This window comes from Oncorhynchus nerka, linkage group LG14 (assembly GCF_034236695.1).
Source record: "Oncorhynchus nerka isolate Pitt River linkage group LG14, Oner_Uvic_2.0, whole genome shotgun sequence".
NCBI classification, from domain to species: domain Eukaryota; kingdom Metazoa; phylum Chordata; class Actinopteri; order Salmoniformes; family Salmonidae; genus Oncorhynchus; species Oncorhynchus nerka.
Window position 1 is genome coordinate 12,585,326 of NC_088409.1, and position 22,878 is coordinate 12,608,203.

Here is a 22,878-nt window from a genome sequence, read left to right on the forward strand (position 1 = left end):
TACTCTGACATTGTCATGGAAAACCCTCATACAAAGTAGTAAAGAAACTATTTGCAGATTTCGAAAGCTTATTGCACGTATTCAAAATCGAATGCAATCTCTCTGCATGTATTCCCCCAAGAACATTCAGGTTAATTCGCCTAAGGCACGTCTCCATCCCCGGGTCCACGTCTCAGAAGTTTGAATGGGGTACTTACTTGTGGGCATCAACTTTTTTTTTCTCTTCTCTCCTCAATATGTTGCTCCTCCTCATCCCCAAACCTTCCCCCCTTATTAAAACAAGTCCAAAAACTCTCCCTGGTTAAGAGTCTTTTGAAATGTAAGGAGCTACGTGCAGGAAGCATAAACCCAGGACGTCTGGAAGGAATTAGACGCTGAAGAAGTAGTAATAGTAGCGTGGTTGGGCAGTTCATGACTTTAACCTGTATTACCTACAGCTCTTCTCACCAACATTGACTACTGTCGAATGACCATTTTTTCTTTATTTTGTTTATTTCTTTTATTCGTTTTATATATTACACTTATGCCAAAGTTGACTAACAAGATGATTTGTATACATTTAAAATGTATACATTATATAATTAATGTATGCAAAGAGAGAAGTTAAAAGAAGAAAAAAAATACAATACTTGAATTAATGTTTTTAACCGTTCACAGCAAGGAGACTTGGAAAATTGCACAAACTTTTTTCTTTATGAAGAGACATTTTAAGAAGCTTCATGAGTGTTTCTGCAAAGGTGACTCAAGAAGATACGTTGCTGAGAAGTTTTCTCCAAATTGAACGCTGCTAACCGAGCCTATGCTGACTGGATCCATTTAAAGAAACGGCACAGCCACATACAGCTACTTCAAGGTATGCCCATCACAGCAATATTATTCACTTTGACAACTTTGTTATCAACTAACTAGCTGTTTTTATTTCATTATGAGAACATACATTTTTATTTTGTTTGACATTTTCATTTAGAATAATTTGAATTCAATGAATGGAGCTTTGGATAAAACTTGGCAACTAAAGTTAATTGACATGTCATGATTGTCCGGTAGTTGCCAAGTCATGGTTTAATCCACATCAATGAATCGTGATGCTGTATCTGTCAGGGTGTGGAAAGTATTTAGTGTTTGTTATATTAAAGTACTATGGCATATGTTTGGGATATGGTAGGATATACCCCATACAGAACAGTCCTGTAGACATGTTGATGTGTGGTTTGGTTACGACTTTTTAATTTGTTTATAGACATTAGTATTGCATTAATCTCAGCCAATATGCGGTGGATAAATTAAATAGTGGAACTATAAAGTCGAAACAAGGTAGTTCTTTATTATTCCCTGCTGCCTACGGGGATAAAACAAATCTACACCATAACGTAAACTGGATTCACACGGTACTCCATCGAGGATGGACATAATCACTGTCCAAATCATTTATTGCACCGTTAGAATAAAACATATGTCGACGTCACGGCCTCATACGTCATTCGAATCGCAGGGGTGCTTGAGCCAATGACAAGGCAGCTATTGGGTTTCCTTCAGAGCACGCTCAGTAGGTTCGAAATGTCGTTTTTTCCATGGATACAGTATTTTATTTATTTTGTATTTATTGTCATATACACAGGTCAGATGCAGTGAAATATGGTGTTTTACACGGTCAGCCACAGTAGTACTGGAGCAAATTAGGGTGAAGTTCCCTCCTTATTCAAGGACACAACAATCTTCGAACTTCCTTCCTTTCCCGCTCAGGCGTTTTATATACCCTCCGCGTGGTTGCGCGTGGGGTTCGAAACACATACATAGCAGCCCACCATTCATTCCAAAGCAGATAATTTAGCTCGTGGTTTTGAGTTGTATTGATTCCATAGCAGTTTATTTAGCTCGTGGTGTAGAGTTGACATGATTCCATAGCAGTTTATTTATAGCAGTTTATTTAGCTACTGGTTTTGAGTTGACTTGATTCCATAGCAGTTTATTTAGCTCGTGGTGTTGAGTTGACTTGATTCCATAGCAGTTTATTTAGCTCGTGGTTTTGAGTTGTATTGATTCCGTAGCAGTTTATTTAGCTCGTGGTGTTGAGTTGTATTGATTCCACAGCAGTTTATTTAGCTCGTGGTGTTGAGTTGACATGATTCCATAGCAGTTTATTTAGCTAGTGGTTTTGAGTTGTATTGATTCCATAGCAGTTTATTTAGCTCGTGGTTTTGAGTTGTATTGATTCCATAGCAGTTTATTTAGCTCGTGGTTTTGAGTTGACTTGATTCCACAGCAGTTTATTTAGCTCGTGGTGTTGAGTTGACATGATTCCATAGCAGTTTATTTAGCTCGTGGTTTTGAGTTGTATTGATTCCATAGCAGTTTATTTAGCTACTGGTTTTGAGTTGACTTGATTCCATAGCAGTTTATTTAGCTCGTGGTTTTGAGTTGACTTGATTCCATAGCAGTTAATTTAGCTCGTGGTTTTGAGTTGTATTGATTCCATAGCAGTTAATTTAGCTCGTGGTTTTGAGTTGTATTGATTCCATAGCAGTTTATTTATAGCAGTTTATTTAGCTACTGGTTTTGAGTTGACTTGATTCCATAGCAGTTTATTTAGCTCGTGGTTTTGAGTTGACTTGATTCCATAGCAGTTAATTTAGCTCGTGGTTTTGAGTTGACTTGATTCCATAGCAGTTAATTTAGCTCGTGGTTTTGAGTTGTATTGATTCCATAGCAGTTAATTTAGCTCGTGGTTTTGAGTTGACTTGATTCCATAGCAGTTAATTTAGCTCGTGGTTTTGAGTTGACTTGATTCCATAGCAGTTAATTTAGCTCGTGGTTTTGAGTTGTATTGATTCCATAGCAGTTTATTTAGCTCGTGGTTTTGAGTTGTATTGATTCCATAGCAGTTTACGTGGTTTTGAGTTGTATTGATTCCATAGCAGTTTATTTAGCTCGTGGTTTTGAGTTGTATTGATTCCATAGCAGTTTATTTAGCTCGTGGTTTTGAGTTGTATTGATTCCATAGCAGTTTATTTAGCTCGTGGTTTTGAGTTGTATTGATTCCATAGCAGTTTATTTAGCTCGTGGTTTTGAGTTGTATTGATTCCATAGCAGTTTATTTATAGCAGTTTATTTAGCTACTGGTTTTGAGTTGACTTGATTCCATAGCAGTTTATTTAGCTCGTGGTTTTGAGTTGACTTGATTCCATAGCAGTTAATTTAGCTCGTGGTTTTGAGTTGTATTGATTCCATAGCAGTTAATTTAGCTCGTGGTTTTGAGTTGTATTGATTCCATAGCAGTTTATTTATAGCAGTTTATTTAGCTACTGGTTTTGAGTTGACTTGATTCCATAGCAGTTTATTTAGCTCGTGGTTTTGAGTTGACTTGATTCCATAGCAGTTAATTTAGCTCGTGGTTTTGAGTTGACTTGATTCCATAGCAGTTAATTTAGCTCGTGGTTTTGAGTTGTATTGATTCCATAGCAGTTAATTTAGCTCGTGGTTTTGAGTTGACTTGATTCCATAGCAGTTAATTTAGCTCGTGGTTTTGAGTTGACTTGATTCCATAGCAGTTAATTTAGCTCGTGGTTTTGAGTTGTATTGATTCCATAGCAGTTTATTTAGCTCGTGGTTTTGAGTTGTATTGATTCCATAGCAGTTTATTTAGCTCGTTTATGTAGCCACAGTTCTGACATTGTTATTAAATGGTTGAACATGACCACATAGAATGTCACAATGGCAATACTGTCTTCAAACTGAAACATCCAGTCATCTAGTTAAGACTACTGTCATCTACCGCAAGGTTTCACAAACTCAGTCGTCGTCGCCCCCCCCCCCGGGGTGCGTTTTTGCCTTAGCACTACACAACCGATTTAAATAATCAACCCTGGGAAAACTAAACGTACACCCAAGGGGGGCTCCAGGACCAAGTTGGGGAATCCCTGATCTACCGGACCAGTACACATTTATAGTTTAACAATAACTTTGTCACAATAAGCCCGCTGCCTGTGAGGAAAGTCGTTTGTCCGTTCTGGCTCGGACAAGATTACTTACTCTTCCTTACTATGAGGAAAGTCATGACTCAGCATGCCTGTGTCTACGTGTGGGCCATTGCTCAACAACTTACACAGAGAGATGGCAACACACACAAACTAATGCATTGTTTATGTCTGCATTTCAGACTACCATTTATCCCATTTCTAGTAGGCGTACTCTTCCTATCTAATCCCACCTACACTATATACAGTGTGCAATCAAGATCTCTGAGGGTTATATCTACCAATGAGGTGGTTTGTGTATTTACAGAGGAAGAGTTCTGTAGGACTATCCACCAATGAGGTGGTTTGTGTATTTACAGAGGAAGAGTTCTGTAGAACTATCCACTAATGAGGTGGTTTGTGTATTTACAGAGGAAGAGTTCTGTAGAACTATCCACCAATGAGGTGGTTTGTGTATTTACAGAGGAAGAGTTCTGTAGAACTATCCACCAATGAGGTGGTTTGTGTATTTACAGAGGAAGAGTTCTGTAGGACTATCCACCAATGAGGTGGTTTGTGTATTTACAGAGGAAGAGTTCTGTAGAACTATCCACTAATGAGTTAGTTAGTGTATTTACAGAGGAAGAGTTCTGTAGGACTATCCACCAATGAGGTGGTTTGTGTATTTACAGAGGAAGAGTTCTGTAGAACTATCCACTAATGAGTTAGTTAGTGTATTTACACAGGAAGCATTTCACGCCTGTTCCGTATTAGTGCTCCCAGTCAGGGCCTTGCCAGCCATGCTTAAACACTGCAGGCTGGGAAGCAGGTAGGCAGGGAAGCGGGAAAGCTGGGAGGCAGGGAAGGAAGGAAGATGGGAGGCAGGGAAGGAAGGAAGATGGGAGGGAGGGAAGGAAGGAAGATGGGAGGGAGGGAGGGAAGGAAGGAAGATGGGAGGGAGGGAAGGAAGGAAGTTGGGAAAGAGGGAAGCTGGGAGGGAGGAAAGCAAGGAAAGTGGGAAAGAGGGAAGCAGGAAAGGAGGAAAGCTGGGATGGAGGGAAGAAGGGAAGCTAGGAGCGAGGTAAGGAGGGAAGCTAGGAGCGAGGGAAGCATAAAGAGGAGGTGAAAGCTGGCCATTTATAATTGCAGTATTGAGGGCCGTCTTCAGGGAGCTGGAGCAACGATAAGTAGTAGTGGTGGAGGATCACTGACCGGACCAGACAGGAAGGAGGGAGGGACAGAGAGATGTGATGGATGAGTCAGAGAGCTAGCTGAATCAGGAACGTATCCAGGAGCCAAGGATGGCAAGGCGCCACCACCGCCCAAGTTCAACATCACACACAGTCTCCTCCTCTTCCTGAGGTTCAACCCATCCAGAAAGAGAGATGGAGTTGTATGAGGGAAGACTCTGTGCTGTAACTACTACAGCTGATTCCAATCAGGAGAGGAAGAGGAGTAGGGTGTTCCATTTAATGACAACATGATTCCCCCACCAGGGAGAATACTGCAGCCACAGGGAAAGGCTGTACATCTACATAGGGTTCCGGAACTACAAGAGGGTTAAGGGGAGGAGGGGGGGACGTCACTTCACACACACACAACCACACACACACACACACTCTTTTGACACATTACTAGTTGTCTCTTAATCACGTTTCAGAACCTCAGTGACTTTTGTTCATTGAGTTTGCTTATAAGTCCAGTTCAAGAGAAGGTTTGATCTGAACTAACTACAGTAGCAAGCCGAGATAGAACTACAAGTAGCTAACAACAGAAGCAAGACTAGCAAGAACTACAAGTAGCTAACTATAGAAGCAAGCAAGAAATACATGTAGCTAACTACAGAAGCAAGCAAGAACTAAAAGTAGCTAACTTCAGAAGCAAGCAAGAACTACAAGTAGCTAACTATAGAAGCAAGCCTAGCAAGAACTACAAGTAGCTAACTACAGAAGCAAGCAAGAACTACAAGTAGCTAACTTCAGAAGCAAGCAAGAACTACATGTAGCTAACTACAGAAGCAAGCCTAGCAAGAACTACAAGTAGCTAACTATTTGAAGCAAGCAAGAACGACAAGTAGCTAACTTCAGAAGCAAGCAAGAACTACAAGTAGCTAACTACAGAAGCAAGCCTAGCAAGAACTACAAGTAGCTAACTACAGAAGCAAGCCTAGCAAGAACTACAAGTATCTAACTATAGAAGCAAGCAAGAACTACAAGTAGCTAACTTCAGAAGCAAGCAAGAACTACAAGTAGCTAACTTCAGAAGCAAGCAAGAACTACAAGTAGCTAACTACAGAAGCAAGCAAGAACTACAAGTAGCTAACTACAGAAGCAAGCAAGAACTACAAGTAGCTAACTACAGAAGCAAGCAAGAACTACAAGTAGCTAACTACAGAAGCAAGCTTTGAGATAGTACCGTGCTGTATATATGATTAACATCTTGAACAAGGATCCCTGGTCATTCCGCTCCTGTCTTTTAATCTGCTATAGAATAGTCGTCATGAGGCATGTGTTTCCTGACATTTATAATGGCAGTATGGAGGGCCGTCTTCATTTCACTGCAGCTGTGCCTCTCAGACATGAAGTGGAATCTCTGTCGTCTTGAACTACAGTACTGTAATATAGTACCGTTACTGTATTAGCATGAAACACAAATGCATTATGAAACTATAAATAATGGGACGGGGATCTAACTTTACTGGTCTCCATGACTACACATGAGGTTCCACTTCAGCATGCAGTCTGTAAGTGCTACGCTAAATCCCATCCAGCAACACAAGGACATCACTTTAACATTTATTAAATACAGGACACCAACTGATTTTTTCCTTCAATAACCCCCTTCTATCCAGATACATTTCCCCCTTCTGCACATGCTGTAAGGTGTAAGAGCCATTGAAGCCATATATTCATGGTGATGGTACACCATTTGATTGATTGATTGATTGATTGATTGATTATTCCACACATGAAGTTCCACCTCACCATACACCTGAGAATGTAAATTCAATGTCTTGTTGTTTCATTCAACAACCATCTTCTATCCTTTCATCCTCCTTCTACACATACTGTTAGCAAGGCAACTGTTACCAAGACACCTGTTACCAAGACAAGGGTTATTAAGACAACGTTTAGCAAGCAACTGTTACCAAGACAAGTGTTTGCAAGACTGCTGTTAGCAAGACAAGTGTTAGCAAGACAAGTATTATCAAGACAAGTGTTAGCAAGACAAGTATTATCAAGACAAGTGTTAGCAAGACAAGTGTTAGCAAGACAAGTATTATCAAGACAAGTGTTAGCAAGACAAGTGTTAGCAAGACAACGTTTAGCAAGACAAGTGTTAGCAAGACAAGTGTTAGCAAGACAACGTTTAGCAAGACAACTGTTAGCAAGACAACGTTTAGCATGACAAGTGTTAGCAAGACAAGTGCTAGCAAGACAAGTGTTAGCAAGACAACTTTTAGCAAGACAATTGTTAGCAAGACAAGTGTTAGCAAGACAATGTTTAGCAAGACAAGTGTTAGCAAGACAAGTGTTAGCAAGACAACGTTTAGCAAGACAAGTGTTAGCAAGACAAGTGTTAGCAAGACAACGTTTAGCAAGACATCTGTTAGCAAGACAACTTTTAGCAAGACAATTGTTAGCAAGACAACTTTTAGCATGACAACTGTTAGCAAGACAAGTGTTACGAAGACAAGTGTTACAAAGACAAGTGTTAGCAAGACAATGCTTAGCAAGACAATGGTTAGAAAGATAACTGTTACCAAGTCAACTGTTAGAAAGACAAGTGTTACCAAGACAACTGTTAGCAAGATTAGTATTACCAAGACAACTGTTAGCAAGACAAGTGTTACCAAGACAACTATTACCAAGACAACTGTTAGCAAGACAAGTGTTACCAAGACAACTATTACCAAGACAACTGTTAGCAAGACAAGTGTTACCAAGACAAGGGTTATTAAAGTTATATCAAGTGTGGGCATGGCTGTGTCCCAAATGGCACCCTATTCCCTATCTAGTGCACTTCATACAGCTGTGGCCTAGAGGGCTCTGGTAAAAAAGTAGTGCACTATATAGGGGATTTGGTGTCACTGACCAGGTGTGAACTGCACCTCCACGGCGGTAGACCACTACATTAATAAAGTGTTTTTGACTACAGCAGGTATTCATTTTAGAGCTGTAAAGTCCATTGACTCCAGTCATTGCCACGATTATATTTCAGTTGTTGCACAGAACAGACTTCAAGTCCTCTTGGCCCAGTTTCAGCTAATGCTCAGCTCTGCTCTGGCCGCAGTGTTGTATTTCATCTAAACTGTAAAAGCCTTAGAGTTTAGGTTTTCCCCGCTGACCACGATTCAACTCTCCGTTGAGTCTATCCAGCTCAGCACAGGAACCCCTCCCTGTGTCCGCCTAGCCTTTATAACCCTCCTGGAACAGGGCCAGCTCCAGCAGAATCAAACTAATGGTCTTCATGTTGGATTCTCAGACATGTAGTCAGACAACAGGTGTAAATATGAAGTCTTTACATGTCAGCTACCATGCCGACATAGTAGCTGACGCACACACACACACACACACACACACACACACACACACACACACACACTCTCTCACGCTACCTCAGCTGTAGTTATAGGTACGGTACAACATGACGTGTTAGATTTGCAGTTGGCTGCAGCCACAAGGTTCTTATTGGTTACTTTCACTCTCCAACATCTCCCTTCACTAACTCAGCCTTCACTCTCCAACATCCCCCATCACTTACTCATCCTTACTCACTATCAATTGAGATCATTGGCGGTGTTATCTCAGGCAAAGGGAGTGTCCCGCCCAGACCCAGGCCCAGACCCAGCCCCAGCCAACACAGTGCGTCAGTCAGTCCGCGTTGCAAATGGCGCACTATTCCCTATATAGTGCACTACTTTTAAACAAGGGCCCATATGGCTCTGGTCAAAAGTAGTGCACTATACAGGGTGCCATTTGGGACGTATTGTCAGTCTGCAAGTGTTCAAGCTAACCCACCGGCAAACAGCCCAGGGACAACACACACAGGGCCTTGTGCAACTGTGAGGTGACCTCATCTCAATACGTTGATGACACCCTCAATGTCGCACATGCACACACACACACACACACGCACACACATGCGCACACACACACGCACACGTGTACACACACACACACACACGTGCACACACACACACGTGCACACACACACACGCGCACACACACACACGCACACGTGTACACACACACACACACGTGCACACACACACACGCGCGCGCACACACACACACGTGCACACACACACATGTGCACACACACACACACGTGCACACACACACACATTTGAAATATTTTATTTACATCCATCAAGTACATTTTATTTCAATCCACCATTGAATTCAAAGATTTCAAAGGCCCCTGTATACATGGCACTCAAGGGTACAGAAAGCACCTCCTTCTCCAAACAGTCCACAACAGTTGAAACAGAACAGCACCTAGCCAATTTCTTTGTCCTAGTTTTCGTCAGGCCCACAATCTGGAGGCTCCACCCGAGGCTGTCCAAGTGTGCCACGAGGGACTGGTGCTTAAGCAGCTTCTCGGCAAAGGCCTGCTCCAAGTAGCCGTCAAATGAGCAGCCCACTTCCAAAATGAGCACCCCCCCCCCGGCCCCCATCAACAACAATATCTGGTGTTTGGCACTCAGAAAAACACATCATTATCAACATCAAACCAGGGTTTAGATCTACGTACATAGTGTCTGGAAGTACAAGGGGGTTAAAGGGGAGGAGGAGGGACGGGGGGGGGGAGGGGGACGGGCCAAACGTCACTTCACACACACATTAGTGGTTAATCCTTCTGCATCTGGCCCGCAGGGTTTAGTTATCTAGGCTGTTTTAGCACCGTCTGAATGAGGGGGTTGAGGTTCACAGTTCACACAAAGTGTAGCCTACAACAGTGAGACTTGAAAATAAAGATGTTAGGGTTGGGACACTCTTTGTACTGGTTTAACACTACAGACGTTAACACCAATGTGTTAGGTTAACCAGTTGGCCAAGGGGTGGGGACTTGGACCATATGGAGGGGAATGGAGTCAGAGGTCTTGTGATGACGCTTAAAGTCCAGAAACATGCCAGTTCAGCACTCAGCTCGCCTCACACACTGATTACATACACTTTTCATCCTGTATCAAGTGATCCAGGCCTTATTCGATGCCAAGGAGGTGGCTGATTTAACAAAAAGAAACCCAACTACAGTCTAGACACAAGGCCTATCAGGGTTTCTTTGCTTCACAACAGCACCGAAACACTTCAAGGTGTCACTTATGCAATCACATATCCAAGACTTTAACCACGATGTACCAGCTTCGTCTTCACTGTGACAGATAGAGAGGTCTTTCATGGAGAGTAGCCTCTGCTGAGTCCCCAACAACCGGATGTTCCAGTTTTCAGGGGAAATGGAAAGAGAGCCTGTGACTTCGTGTGTCTTCCACTTTTGGATGTTAACAAGGAGACACTCCATCTTAACTCATCCTCCACATTTACTGGATTGGTTGAACAGTACAGAAGAGAACCTCCCCAGATCAGTATGTAGGGGGATCTAGTTTCAGATCAGTATGTAGGGGATCTAGTTTCAGACCAGGATGTAGGGGATCTAGTTTCAGACCAGTATGTAGGGGGATCTAGTTTCAGATCAGTATGTAGGGGATCTAGTTTCAGACCAGGATGTAGGGGATCTAGTTTCAGACCAGTATGTAGGGAATCTAGTTTCAGACCAGTATTTAGAGGATCTAGTTTCAGACGGGTTTGTAGGGGATCTAGTTTCAGACCAGTATGTAGGGAATCTAGTTTCAGACCAGTATGTAGAGGATCTAGTTTCAGACCAGGATGTAGGGGATCTGGTTTCAGACCAGGATGTAGGGGATCTGGTTTCAGACCAGTTTGTAGGGGATCTAGTTTCAGACCAGTATGTAGAGGATCTAGTTTCAGACCAGTATGTTTGGGGATCTAGTTTCAGACCAGTACGTAGAGGATCTAGTTTCAGACCAGTATGTAGGGAATCTAGTTTCAGACTAGTATGTAGGGAATCTAGTTTCAGACCAGTATGTAGAGGATCTAGTTTCAGACCAGTATGTAGGGGATCTGGTTTCAGACCAGTTTGTAGGGGATCTAGTTTCAGACCAGTATGTAGGGGATCTAGTTTCAGACCAGTATGTAGAGGAGTATGTAGGGAATCTAGTTTCAGACCAGTATGTAGGGGGATCTAGTTTCAGACCAGTATGTAGAGGATCTAGTTTCAGACCAGTATGTAGGGGATCTAGTTTCAGACCAGTATGTAGGGGGATCTAGTTTCAGACCAGTATGTAGGGGGATCTAGTTTCAGACCAGTATGTAGAGCAGGGGTGTCAAAGTCAAATGGACGGAGGGCCAAATAAAAAAATCAGCTACAAGACGAGGGCCGGACTGTTCGAATGTTCATTGAAATTTTTTTAAATGACGCATATAGTCTAGTGAACCTAATTGAACCTACTGAAAACCTAACAAATATATTACAATATGATCAGATAAATAAAGCAATATTTTCTTATGGCTCTGTCAGTAATCTTTAATTTTCAACAGACACAAAAGACAAATTTCCTTTATATAAATATCCCCATAACATGAACATTAAATGAAAGAAACCGGTATTCAAGGCACCATCAGTAGACTATATTTTCTATTTTAGCAAAAGTGGGCTAAATTTACTTCAAAGAAAAAACAATAATAGCAATTTTCTATCATCCACTCAACTGAAATATTTTTAAAATATAATTGGATTGAAATACAAAAAAATAAAGTGCAAAAATCTATTAATCAAAAACAACACTTTGTTTAAGGAGAAGTAACATGCAGTGAAAACAAATATTAAATTTTAACTTTTAAACTTGAACTGAGTAAAAACTCTAAATATGTGATTGCACAGTAATGTTCACTTGTTTGAGGTTGAGGGTGATACTTGGTGGTGTCCCATCTTTTCCACAAGTTCATCAATGTTCGGGTAAGGCTCTGAGCTGAAGAAATCCTCAGAATTGAGTGGAGGTGTTCAGCAGTAAGTCGACTTCTGTGTGATGTTTTGTTCAGGTTCATCAAAGAAAACAGTTGTTCACACAGGTATGTGCTGCCAAACATAGACAACGTTTGAGCAGCCTGGATGCGCAGCTGGGGCATTGTGCCGGGGAGGAAACGGGCGAACTCCGCAGCACCCACTGCCGCATATTTTGCCCTCAGTGCATCATTGCATTGGAGGTCAATCAACTCCATTTGGAGGTTTGGTGGTGAGCTTTCCACGTCAACAGCAAATGGGTTACCGAGCAGTTCCAACCTGCTTTTTGTGCTTCAAAGTCAGCAAATCGGCGTCGAAAGTCAGCGGCAAGCATACCTATTTTATCAGCCAACTGTGTGCTCGGAACGCACTGGTAGAGAGCTTCTCTTTCATGGTCTGGCAGCTGGGAAAGTGGCTCAAATTTTCTTTCCGCATCTGCGTCTCCCACAGAGTCAGTTTGGTTTTAAATGCCTTCACTGTACTGTACATATCAGAGATGACACGATCCCGACCCTGCAGCTGCAAGTTTATTGCATTCAGATGACTCGTAATGTCACACAGAAAAGCCATTTCACACAGAAACATTTCGTCTCGGAGTTGTGTTGTGTCTTTCCCTTTGCTGTCCAAGAACAGACAAATCTCCTCACGAAGCTCGAAACATCTTTGAAGCACCTTTCCCTGGCTTAGCCATCGCACCTCTGTGTGATAAGGCAAATCACCATGCTCCGTTTCTAACTCCGTCAGAAATGCCTTGAACTGGCGGTGATTCAAACCTTTGGCTCTGATAAAGTTAACTGTGCGCGTGATGATGCTCATTACATGCTCCATTTTCAAGGCTTTACCGCACAACGCTTCCTGGTGTATGATACAATGATAAGCTGTCAGCTCACCTGTCGCGTTTTCCTCTTGCATCTTTTCCCGTATCTTCGCCACCAGTCCGCTCCTGTGTCCACACATCGCAGGTGCTCGTCGGTTGTCAAACCCACGAAGTTTTCCCAAGGCAGCTCCATCTCATTTACACATCTTGACACCTCTTCATACAAATCATGCCCCGTAGTTGTGCCATGCATAGGACGTAAAGCCAAAAACTCCTCTGTCACGCTTAGGTTGGAGTCCACTCCGCGGATGAAAATTGACAACTGGGCAATGTCAGAAATGTCGGTGCTCTCATCCACAGCCAAGGAATATGCAATAAAATCTTTTCCCTTTTTCACAAGCTGCTCTTTTAGATTGATGGACAACTGGTCTACTCTCTCGGCAATGGTGTTTCTGCTCAGACTCACATTTAAAAAGAGTTGCCTTTTTCTGGGCAAACTTCGTCACAAACTTTAATCATGCAGTTTTTGATGAAATCCCCCTCCGTAAATGGCCGGGCTGATTTAGCGATCTCTTCTGCCAAAATAAAACTGGCCTTGACAGCAGCCTGGCCTTGTGATTTGGCTTTTTTGAACAGAGCCTGTCGAGATTTGAGGCCTCGTTTTAATTCCTCTGCCTTTTGTAGCCTTTGTTCCATGTCCATATTCTTGTTTTTGTCCGCGTGTTTCGTTTCATAATGTCGTCTCAGATTATACTCTTTCAGTACCGCCACACTTTCTCCACACAGAAGACACACAGGTTTTCCAGCTACCTTCGTGAACATATACTCCGACTCCCACCTTGTTTGAAACCCCGGTTCTCAGTATCCACCTTCCGTTTTGCCATTTTTGATGGGTATCTGAAAGTTAATTTTACTGTGATGCTGACGACTGCTGTGCCAATAAATATTGAAATGAAGCAGCCTACTGCTCGGTGCGTCACCTTTGCATTGTGAAATGTAGCAGCCTATCTGCTGCCGGCTCACCTTTGCATTGTAATAAATCAAGATCATCCCAGGGGCCGTAAAACCTTCTTGCGGGGCGGATGTGGCGCGGGCCTTGACTCTGACATATGTGATGTGATCTAGTTTCAGACCAGTATGTAGAGGATCTAGTTTCAGACCAGTATGTAGAGGATCTAGTTTCAGACCAGTATGTAGATCTAGTTTCAGACCAGTATGTAGGGATCAGATCGAGTTTCAGACCAGTATGTAGAGGATCTAGTTTCAGACCAGTATGTAGAGGATCTAGTTTCAGACCAGTATGTAGGGGATAGTAGAGGATCTTGACCAGGATGTAGGGATCTAGTTTCAGACCAGTATGTAGAGGATCTAGTTTCAGACCAGTATGTAGAGGGATCTAGTTTCAGACCTTTTAAGCCTATGTAGGGTAGTGGAGAGAGACCCTAGGGGGATCCAGAGTCCTTAGGGCCTTGACTCAGACCATGTATGTAGAGGATCTATCTGTATGTTCAGACCAGTATGTAGGGGATCTAGTTTCAGACCAGTATGTAGAGGATCTAGTTTCCAGACCAGTATGTAGGGGGATCTAGTTCCAGACCAGTATGTAGAGGATCTAGTTTCAGACCAGTATGTAGGGATCTAGTTTCAGACCAGTATGTAGAAGGGATCTAGTTCCAGACCAGTATGCCTTAGGGGGAGGACCACTGATAAAATGTACCACCATCTAGTTCCAGACCATTATGTAGGGGATCTAGTTTCAGACCAGATGATGTAGGGGGATCTAGTTCCAGACCAGGATGGGGGGATCTAAAGAGTTCCAGACCATTATGTAGGGGATCTAGTTCAGGCGTTTCTTTTACGCCTACTGTTTTTTAGGTCACGTGGAGAGAGACCCATTGACATATAGAACAGCATTCTATATGTCACTGTTCCCGTTCCAGTCCCTAATCCAAGTCAAGGAGGCGGCTGATTTAAAACTCTAATTACAAGCACAAGTCAAACAAGACATGTCAGGGGTTCTTTGCTTTTAGACAGACTTGGACAGCAACTTAGACTACATATAAGCCTGTAATGTAGTCTACTAAGACGTCACTCAGCCTTTAAAATAGTCTACCAAGACGCCCTCGGCCTTTACTGTAGTCTACCAAGACGACCTCAGCCTTTAATGTAGTCTACCAAGACGACCTCAGCCTTTAATGTAGTCTACCAAGACGACCTCAGCCTTTAATATAGCCTACCCAGACGACCTCAGCCTTTAATATAGCCTACCAAGATGACCTCAGACTTTAATATAGCCTACTAAGACGACCTCAGCCTTTAATATAGCCTACTAAGATGACCTCAGCCTTTACTTGACCAAGAAGTACCACTTTGTTCTCCATTGTGACAGATGGGTCTTTAGTGTTACTGGACAGACCCATGCAGGCAGCATTGGACACATCAAAGTGTCACTTATGATAGATCCAAGATCTTTAATTAAAACAAAGTAACAAGATGCCCTACTACCTGCTTCACTGTGACAGAAGGGTCTTTAGTGGAGACCCAAAAAACTGGCATTCAAATAAAACAAGCCGTGATAGTGTTTCATTATTATCCAACAGCATTAGACACCTTGAAGTGTCACTTAAACTATCACATGTCTAAGCCTTAAACAAAAGGTGCCACCCTCCTACTGCCTCAACTGATAAAATGTACCACCATATTGTTCAATGTGACAGAAGGGTCTTTAGTGGAGAGGCAGCGTTTTACATTTCCCTGCTCTTGTCTTCCCACGGAGATATAAACAGATGATGTCAGAGGGTGGTGCTCGCTCTCTCGCTCGACTCGTACGTCTGCCCAGCAGATGGGATGCAGCATTAATAAAGAGACTTGGAACAATCGGCCATAGAGAACCATCTGACATTTAGAGGGGGATTTTGGGGAGGGGGATGTAGGGAGAGAGAGAAGGGAGGAGTCTGTTTACAGTCTATCTGAACCTGTTTTTTTGTTGTTGTGAAACATGGAGTCTGTTGCTATGGTGACAGTGTAGAGTTAGGGAAGAGCTTTTACAGTGACGCATCGTAATGATGATTATTAGGTACATTTATCATCATTATCATCATTATGGTGATTATTAGGAACATATATCATCATTATCATCATTATGTCTTCTGTATATCTCTAACAAGTTGACCAATTAATATCTGAAGCTGTGTTCATTTAGTAATTACCATATCAATGTCCTCCCAGTGTCACTACTGTCATCTCATTATTGATCCCACTGTATGTCTCAACTGTCATCTCATCCCACTGTAGGTCTCTACTGTCTCTCATTATTGATCCACTGTATGTCTCAACTGTCATCTCATTATTGATCCCACTACTGTCATCTCATTATTGATCCCACTGTATGTCTCTACTGTCATCTCATTATTGATCCCACTGTATGTCTCTACTGTCATCTCATTATTGATCCCACTGTATGTCTCAACTGTCATCTCATTATTGATCCCACTGTATGTCTCAACTGTCATCTCATTATTGATCCCACTGTATGTCTCTACTGTCATCTCATTTGACATTGACAATGATTCTGTTCTTGTTTGCTTTTCCAGATGAAATGTGACAAAGCTCTCACCTACCTAAGAATTTTCGGGACGACAATGTTTGGAGTCTCGCTCCTCGTGGGGATCTCTACCGCCTACATAATGGGCTACCAGTTTTTCACCACGGCACGAAACCACTTGTCCTTCGGGCTGTACGGGGCCATCCTGGTCATCCACCTTATGATCCAGAGCCTGTTTGCTGTCCTAGAACACCGGAACATGAGGAGATCCATGGAGACGCCCATCAAACTCACCAAATCACTGGCCCTGTGCATTGCAGCCTATCAGGAGGACCCGGCCTACCTGAGGAAGTGTTTGGTATCGGTCAAGAGGTTGACCTACCCGGGCATCAAGGTCATCATGGTGATCGGGGAATAACGAGGACGACAAGTACATGATGGAGATCTTCCTGGGAGATCATGGGGTGGGATAAAGCCACCACGTACGTCTGGAAAAAATAACTACCATCACCGAGGATCTGAGGAGACGGACGAGATGTACGCTGAGAGCCTGCAGGCCATCTCGCGCCTTGTGCTCAATAATAAATGTGTCTGCATCATGCAGAAGTGGGGAGGCAAGAGGGAAGTAATGTACACAGCCTTCAAAGCCCTGGGGAGGAGTGTGGACTATGTTCAGGTAAGTCCTGGGGGAGGAGGGGTTGGAGGGGGGAGGTACACAAAGACCCTGGATTTGTGCTCTCCTTCTTTAAAAGGATGGTGTGGAGGCCTTGTGTATGTACTGTAGCCCTACGGCTGTAAGGCTAATGCTGTTCACAGAGTGCTAGAGCTCAGCGTGAAACCCATTTACATATGTTTCTGCACTCAGTCCAACTCAGACAAAGTGGAGAGACCTGTAGGCTAATAGGTTGGAGTCAGATCATGTTGCATAGCATCGCGTCAAAACACACAGTATTCTCAGTGAGGAACTTTAAAAGTGACAGTATCCACATTAGCTACTATCCCAAGGCGTGTATTAAGTTCCTTCATTAACATTTACTAAGTAAACAGCACCAACTGTGCTGTATATACTACATCGTGAATAGTTATACAGCAATACTGGAGTGTAGGTCCTCCAAACTGTTCTGGGTAATACTGGAGTGGAGGTCCTCCAAACTGCTCTGCATAACACTGGAGTGTAGGTCCTCCAAACTGCTCTGGATAATACTGGAGTGGAGGTCCTCCAAACTGCTCTGGATAATACTGGAGTGTAGGTCCTCCAAACTGCTCTGGGTAATACTGGAGTGTAGGTCCTCCAAACTGCTCTGGATAATACTGGAGTGTAGGTCCTCCAAACTGCTCTGGATAATACTGGAGTGTAGGTCCTCCAAACTGCTCTGGATAATACTGGAGTGGAGGTCCTCCAAACTGCTCTGGATAATACTGGAGTGTAGGTCCTCCAAACTGCTCTGGGTAATACTGGAGTGTAGGTCCTCCAAACTGTTCTGGATAATACTGGAGTGTAGGTCCTCCAAACTGTTCTGGATAATAATGGAGTGTAGGTCCTCCAGACTGCTCTGGATAATACTGGAGTGTAGGTCCTCCAAACTGCTCTGGATAATACTGGAGTGTAGGTCCTCCAAACTGCTCTGGATAATACTGGAGTGTAGGTCCTCCAAACTGCTCTGGATAATACTGGAGTGTAGGTCCTCCAAACTGCTCTGGATAATACTGGAGTGTAGGTCCTCCAAACTGCTCTGGATAATACTGGAGTGTAGGTCCTCCAAACTGCTCTGGATAATACTGGAGTGTAGGTCCTCCAAACTGTTCTGGATAATACTGGAGTGTAGGTCCTCCAAACTGCTCTGGATAATACTGGAGTGTAGGTCCTCCAAACTGCTCTGGATAATACTGGAGTGTAGGTCCTCCAAACTGCTCTGGATAATACTGGAGTGTAGGTCCTCCAAACTGCTCTGGATAATACTGGAGTGTAGGTCCTCCAAACTGCTCTGGATAATACTGGAGTGGAGGTCCTCCAAACTGCTCTGGATAATACTGGAGTGGAGGTCCTCCAAACTGTTCTGGATAATACTGGAGTGTAGGTCCTCCAAACTGCTCGGGATAATACTGGAGTGTAGGTCCTCCAAACTGCTCTGGATAATACTGGAGTGTAGGTCCTCCAAACTGCTCTGGATAATACTGGAGTGTAGGTCCTCCAAACTGCTCTGGATAATACTGGAGTGGAGGTCCTCCAAACTGCTCTGGATAATACTGGAGTGGAGGTCCTCCAAACTGCTCTGGATAATACTGGAGTGGAGGTCCTCCAAACTGCTCTGGATAATACTGGAGTGGAGGTCCTCCAAACTGCTCTGGATAATACTGGAGTGTAGGTCCTCTGGAGGCAAGCCTAAGTTCGGTGTCTGACGTTTCCACCCCTTGGTCGGTCAACGGTAGGGATTTTTCATTAAAATCTTTGTTGTCATTCAACATAAGACAACTTGTTTTCATGCACATTTTTTCATTGAAAAACACTGCACCAAACATCTTAGTTAGATGTAAGATCACTAAGATCACTTCGGCAAAAAACAGATTTCTTGAGTTATCTTAGATTAATTCGGACTATTTTGAGGACGTTTATACTGGCTACGGTCCTCTCAAAATGGACAAACAGTACTATTGCCGCTCTTTTATCATTTTTAAATTGAAGGTCTTTTTACTGGGAGTATGCTAGCACACTCGTTTGGTATGACTAGCTTCAGCCAACAAGTGCTCAGCATATGTGAGGAACTCCTTCAAGACTGTTGGAAAAGCATTCCAGGGTGAAGATTCAGCCGAACTGAAGCATGCTGACACTTTTATTCCTTTTAGCTACTAGTGGAGCAGAGGGCCTCAAACAGTTCAACACAGACATGACAGATTGTTCTCTAAGGCCATGTCCTTTCAAAGGTAGCCAGTTTAAACTGAATTACTCCAAATTGCTTAAATGGAAATTAAAAATTAAAAAATCGACATCATAGTCATTATCTCCAGAACCATCCATGCGTCAACATATGTGAAAAATGCACATTTCTATGTTTTGTATTAAAATAGTTAGAAGAAGATGTGTTTCCAATGACATCCTGGGGTGCATCACGTGATTTTAACCAATTGCTAGGAGGCATTACCTACTAATTGTCTACTAATTCGTTTATGATGTCATTGGAAACACCTACCTTCCTCCATCTTTTACTACTAAACATAGAAATGTGCCATTTTCAAATATGTTGACGATGGAGTAAGGTGTCTGAGAGGATCCTCCAAGTGACTGGAGAGGATTGAATTGTCCCTTTAAGCATTCCTCTTAGCAGTCCTGTTATGTCTGATAAGATACAGTGCCTGGAAAGTATTTGGTCCCCCTTGAACTTTGGACCTAGGTTTGCCAAACTTTCAGGCTTCCAACATAAAGATATAAAACTGTATTTTTGTGAAGAATCAACAACAAGTGGGACACAATCATGAAGTGGAACGACATTTATTGGATATTTCAAACTGCTTTTTAACAAATCAAAAACTGAAAAATTGGGCGTGCAAAATTATTCAGCCCCTTTACTTTCAGTGCAGCAAACTCTCTCCAGAAGTTCAGTGAGGATCTCTGAATGATCCAATGTTGACCTAAATGACTAATGATGATAAATACAATCCAGTGTGTGTAATCAAAGTCTCTGTATAAATGCACCTGCACTGTGATAGTCTCAGAGGTCCGTTAAAAGAGCAGAGAGCATCATGAAGAACTGGAACACACCAGGCAGGGCCTGAGATACTGTTGTGAAGATGTTTAAAGCCGGATTTGGATACAAAAAGATTTCCCCAAAGCTCTTTAACATCCCAAGGAGTCCTGTCCAACTGTTCGATAATATTGAAATGGAAGGAGTATCAGACCACTGCAAATCTACAAGACCTGGGTCCTCTAAACTTTCAGCTCATACAAGGAGAAGACTGATCAGAGATGCAGCCAAGAGGCCCATGATCACTCTGGATGAACTGCAGAGATCCTACAACTGCTCTGGAGACTCTGTCCATAGGACAACAAACAGTCTGTATATTAGACAAATCTGGCCTTTATGGAAGAGTGGCAAGAAGAAAGCCATTTCTTAAAGATATCCATAAAAAGTGTTGTTTAACGTTTGCCACAAGCCACCTGGGAGACACTCCAAACATGTGGAAGAAGGTGCTCTGGTCAGATGAAACCAAAATTGAACGCTTTTGGCAACAATGCAAACGTTATGTTTTAAAAAGCAAAACAGCTCATTAACCTGAACACACCATCCCCACTGTCAAACATGGTGGTGGCAGCCTTCATGGTTTGTCATTCAACATAAGGCCTGCATTTTTTCTTCAGCAGGGACAGGGAAGATGGTTAAAATTGATGGGAAGATGGATGGAGCCAAATACAGGACCATTCTGGAAAAAACCTGATTGGAGTCTATCAAAAGACCTGAAGGGACGGAGATTTGTCTTCCAACAAGACAATGATCCAAAACATAAAGCAAAATCTACAATGGAATGGTTCAAAAATAAAGCATATCCAGGTGTTAGAATGGCCAACTCAAATCCTGACACTTTGATTCCTTTTAGAATCTGTGGAAAGAAGTTCAAAAACATGACAGATTGTTCTCAAATGTCCTTTCCATAGCCAACCTAAACTGAATTAGCTGTTTTGCTTAAAGGAAATGGGAGAAAAATTCACATCATCTCATGTTATAGAGACATACCCCAGCGAACAGCTGTAATCCAGCAAAAGGTGGCGCTACAAAGTATTAATAAAGGGGGCTGAATAATTTTGCACGCCCAATTTTTCAGTTTTTGATTTGTTAAAAAAGTTTGAAATATCCAATAGATGTTGTTCCACTTCATGATTGTGTGCCAATTGTTTTGATTCTTCACAAAAAAATACAGTTTTATATATTTATGTTTGAGTGGCCTGAAATGTGGCAAAAGGTCGCAAAGTTCAAGGGGGCCGAATACTTTTTCAAATATGTTGACGTTGGAGTGGTGCTGGAGAGGATGGCTATGACGTTGAATTGTCCCTTTAAGCATTCCTCTTAGCAGTCCTGTCTGATAAGATATGTTGACGATGGAGTGGTGCTGGAGAGGATGGCTATGAGGTTGAATTGTCCCTTTAAGCATTCCTCTTAGCAGTCCTGTCTGATAAGATATGTTGACGATGGAGTGGTGCTGGAGAGGATGGCTATGACGTTGAATTGTCCCTTTAAGCATTCCTCTTAGCAGTCCTGTTATGTCTGATAAGATATGTTGACGATGGAGTGGTGCTGGAGAGGATGGCTATGACGTTGAATTGTCCCTTTAAGCATTCCTCTTAGCAGTCCTGTCTGATAAGATATGTTGACGATGGAGTGGTGCTGGAGAGGATGGCTATGAGGTTGAATTGTCCCTTTAAGCATTCCTCTTAGCAGTCCTGTCTGATAAGATATGTTGACGATGGAGTGGTGCTGGAGAGGATGGCTATGAGGTTGAATTGTCCCTTTAAGCATTCCTCTTAGCAGTCCTGTTATGTCTGATAAGATATGTTGACGATGGAGTGGTGCTGGAGAGGATGGCTATGAGGTTGAATTGTCCCTTTAAGCATTCCTCTTAGCAGTCCTGTTATGTCTGATAAGATATGTTGACGATGGAGTGGTGCTGGAGAGGATGGCTATGAGGTTGAATTGTCCCTTTAAGCATTCCTCTTAGCAGTCCTGTCTGATAAGATATGTTGACGATGGAGTGGTGCTGGAGAGGATGGCTATGAGGTTGAATTGTCCCTTTAAGCATTCCTCTTAGCAGTCCTGTCTGATAAGATATGTTGACGATGGACTGGTGCTGGAGAGGATGGCTATGAGGTTGAATTGTCCCTTTAAGCATTCCTCTTAGCAGTCCTGTCTGATAAGATATGTTGACGATGGACTGGTGCTGGAGAGGATGGCTATGAGGTTGAATTGTCCCTTTAAGCATTCCTCTTAGCAGTCCTGTCTGATAAGATATGTTGACGATGGACTGGTGCTGGAGAGGATGGCTATGAGGTTGAATTGTCCCTTTAAGCATTCCTCTTAGCAGTCCTGTTATGTCTGATAAGATATGTTGACGATGGAGTGGTGCTGGGGGAGAGAGGTCTGGATAAGATATGTTGAGTGGTTGAATTGTCCTGTCTGATAAGATATGTTGACGATTCCTCTTAGCAGTCTCTGTTATCCTGTCTGATAAGATATGTTGACGATGGACTGGTGCTGGAGAGGATGGCTATGAGGTTGAATTGTCCCTTTAAGCATTCCTCTTAGCAGTCCTGTCTGATAAGATATGTTGACGATGGACTGGTGCTGGGAGAGGATGGCTAAGCATTCCTCTTGAGTCCTGTCTGATAAGATATGTTGTGATTGAATGAATGTCCCTTTAAGCATTCCTCTTAGCAGTCCTGTCTGATAAGATATGTTGACGATGGAGTGGTGCTGGAGAGGATGGCTATGAGG

General features: G+C 42.7%; 1 pseudogene; it reads left to right on the forward strand.

The window, feature by feature from the left end:
* Positions 1–479: 479 nt before the first annotated feature.
* Positions 480–17,300, forward strand: LOC115127660 (hyaluronan synthase 2-like; annotated as a pseudogene).
* The last annotated feature ends 5,578 nt before the right edge of the window (positions 17,301–22,878 follow it).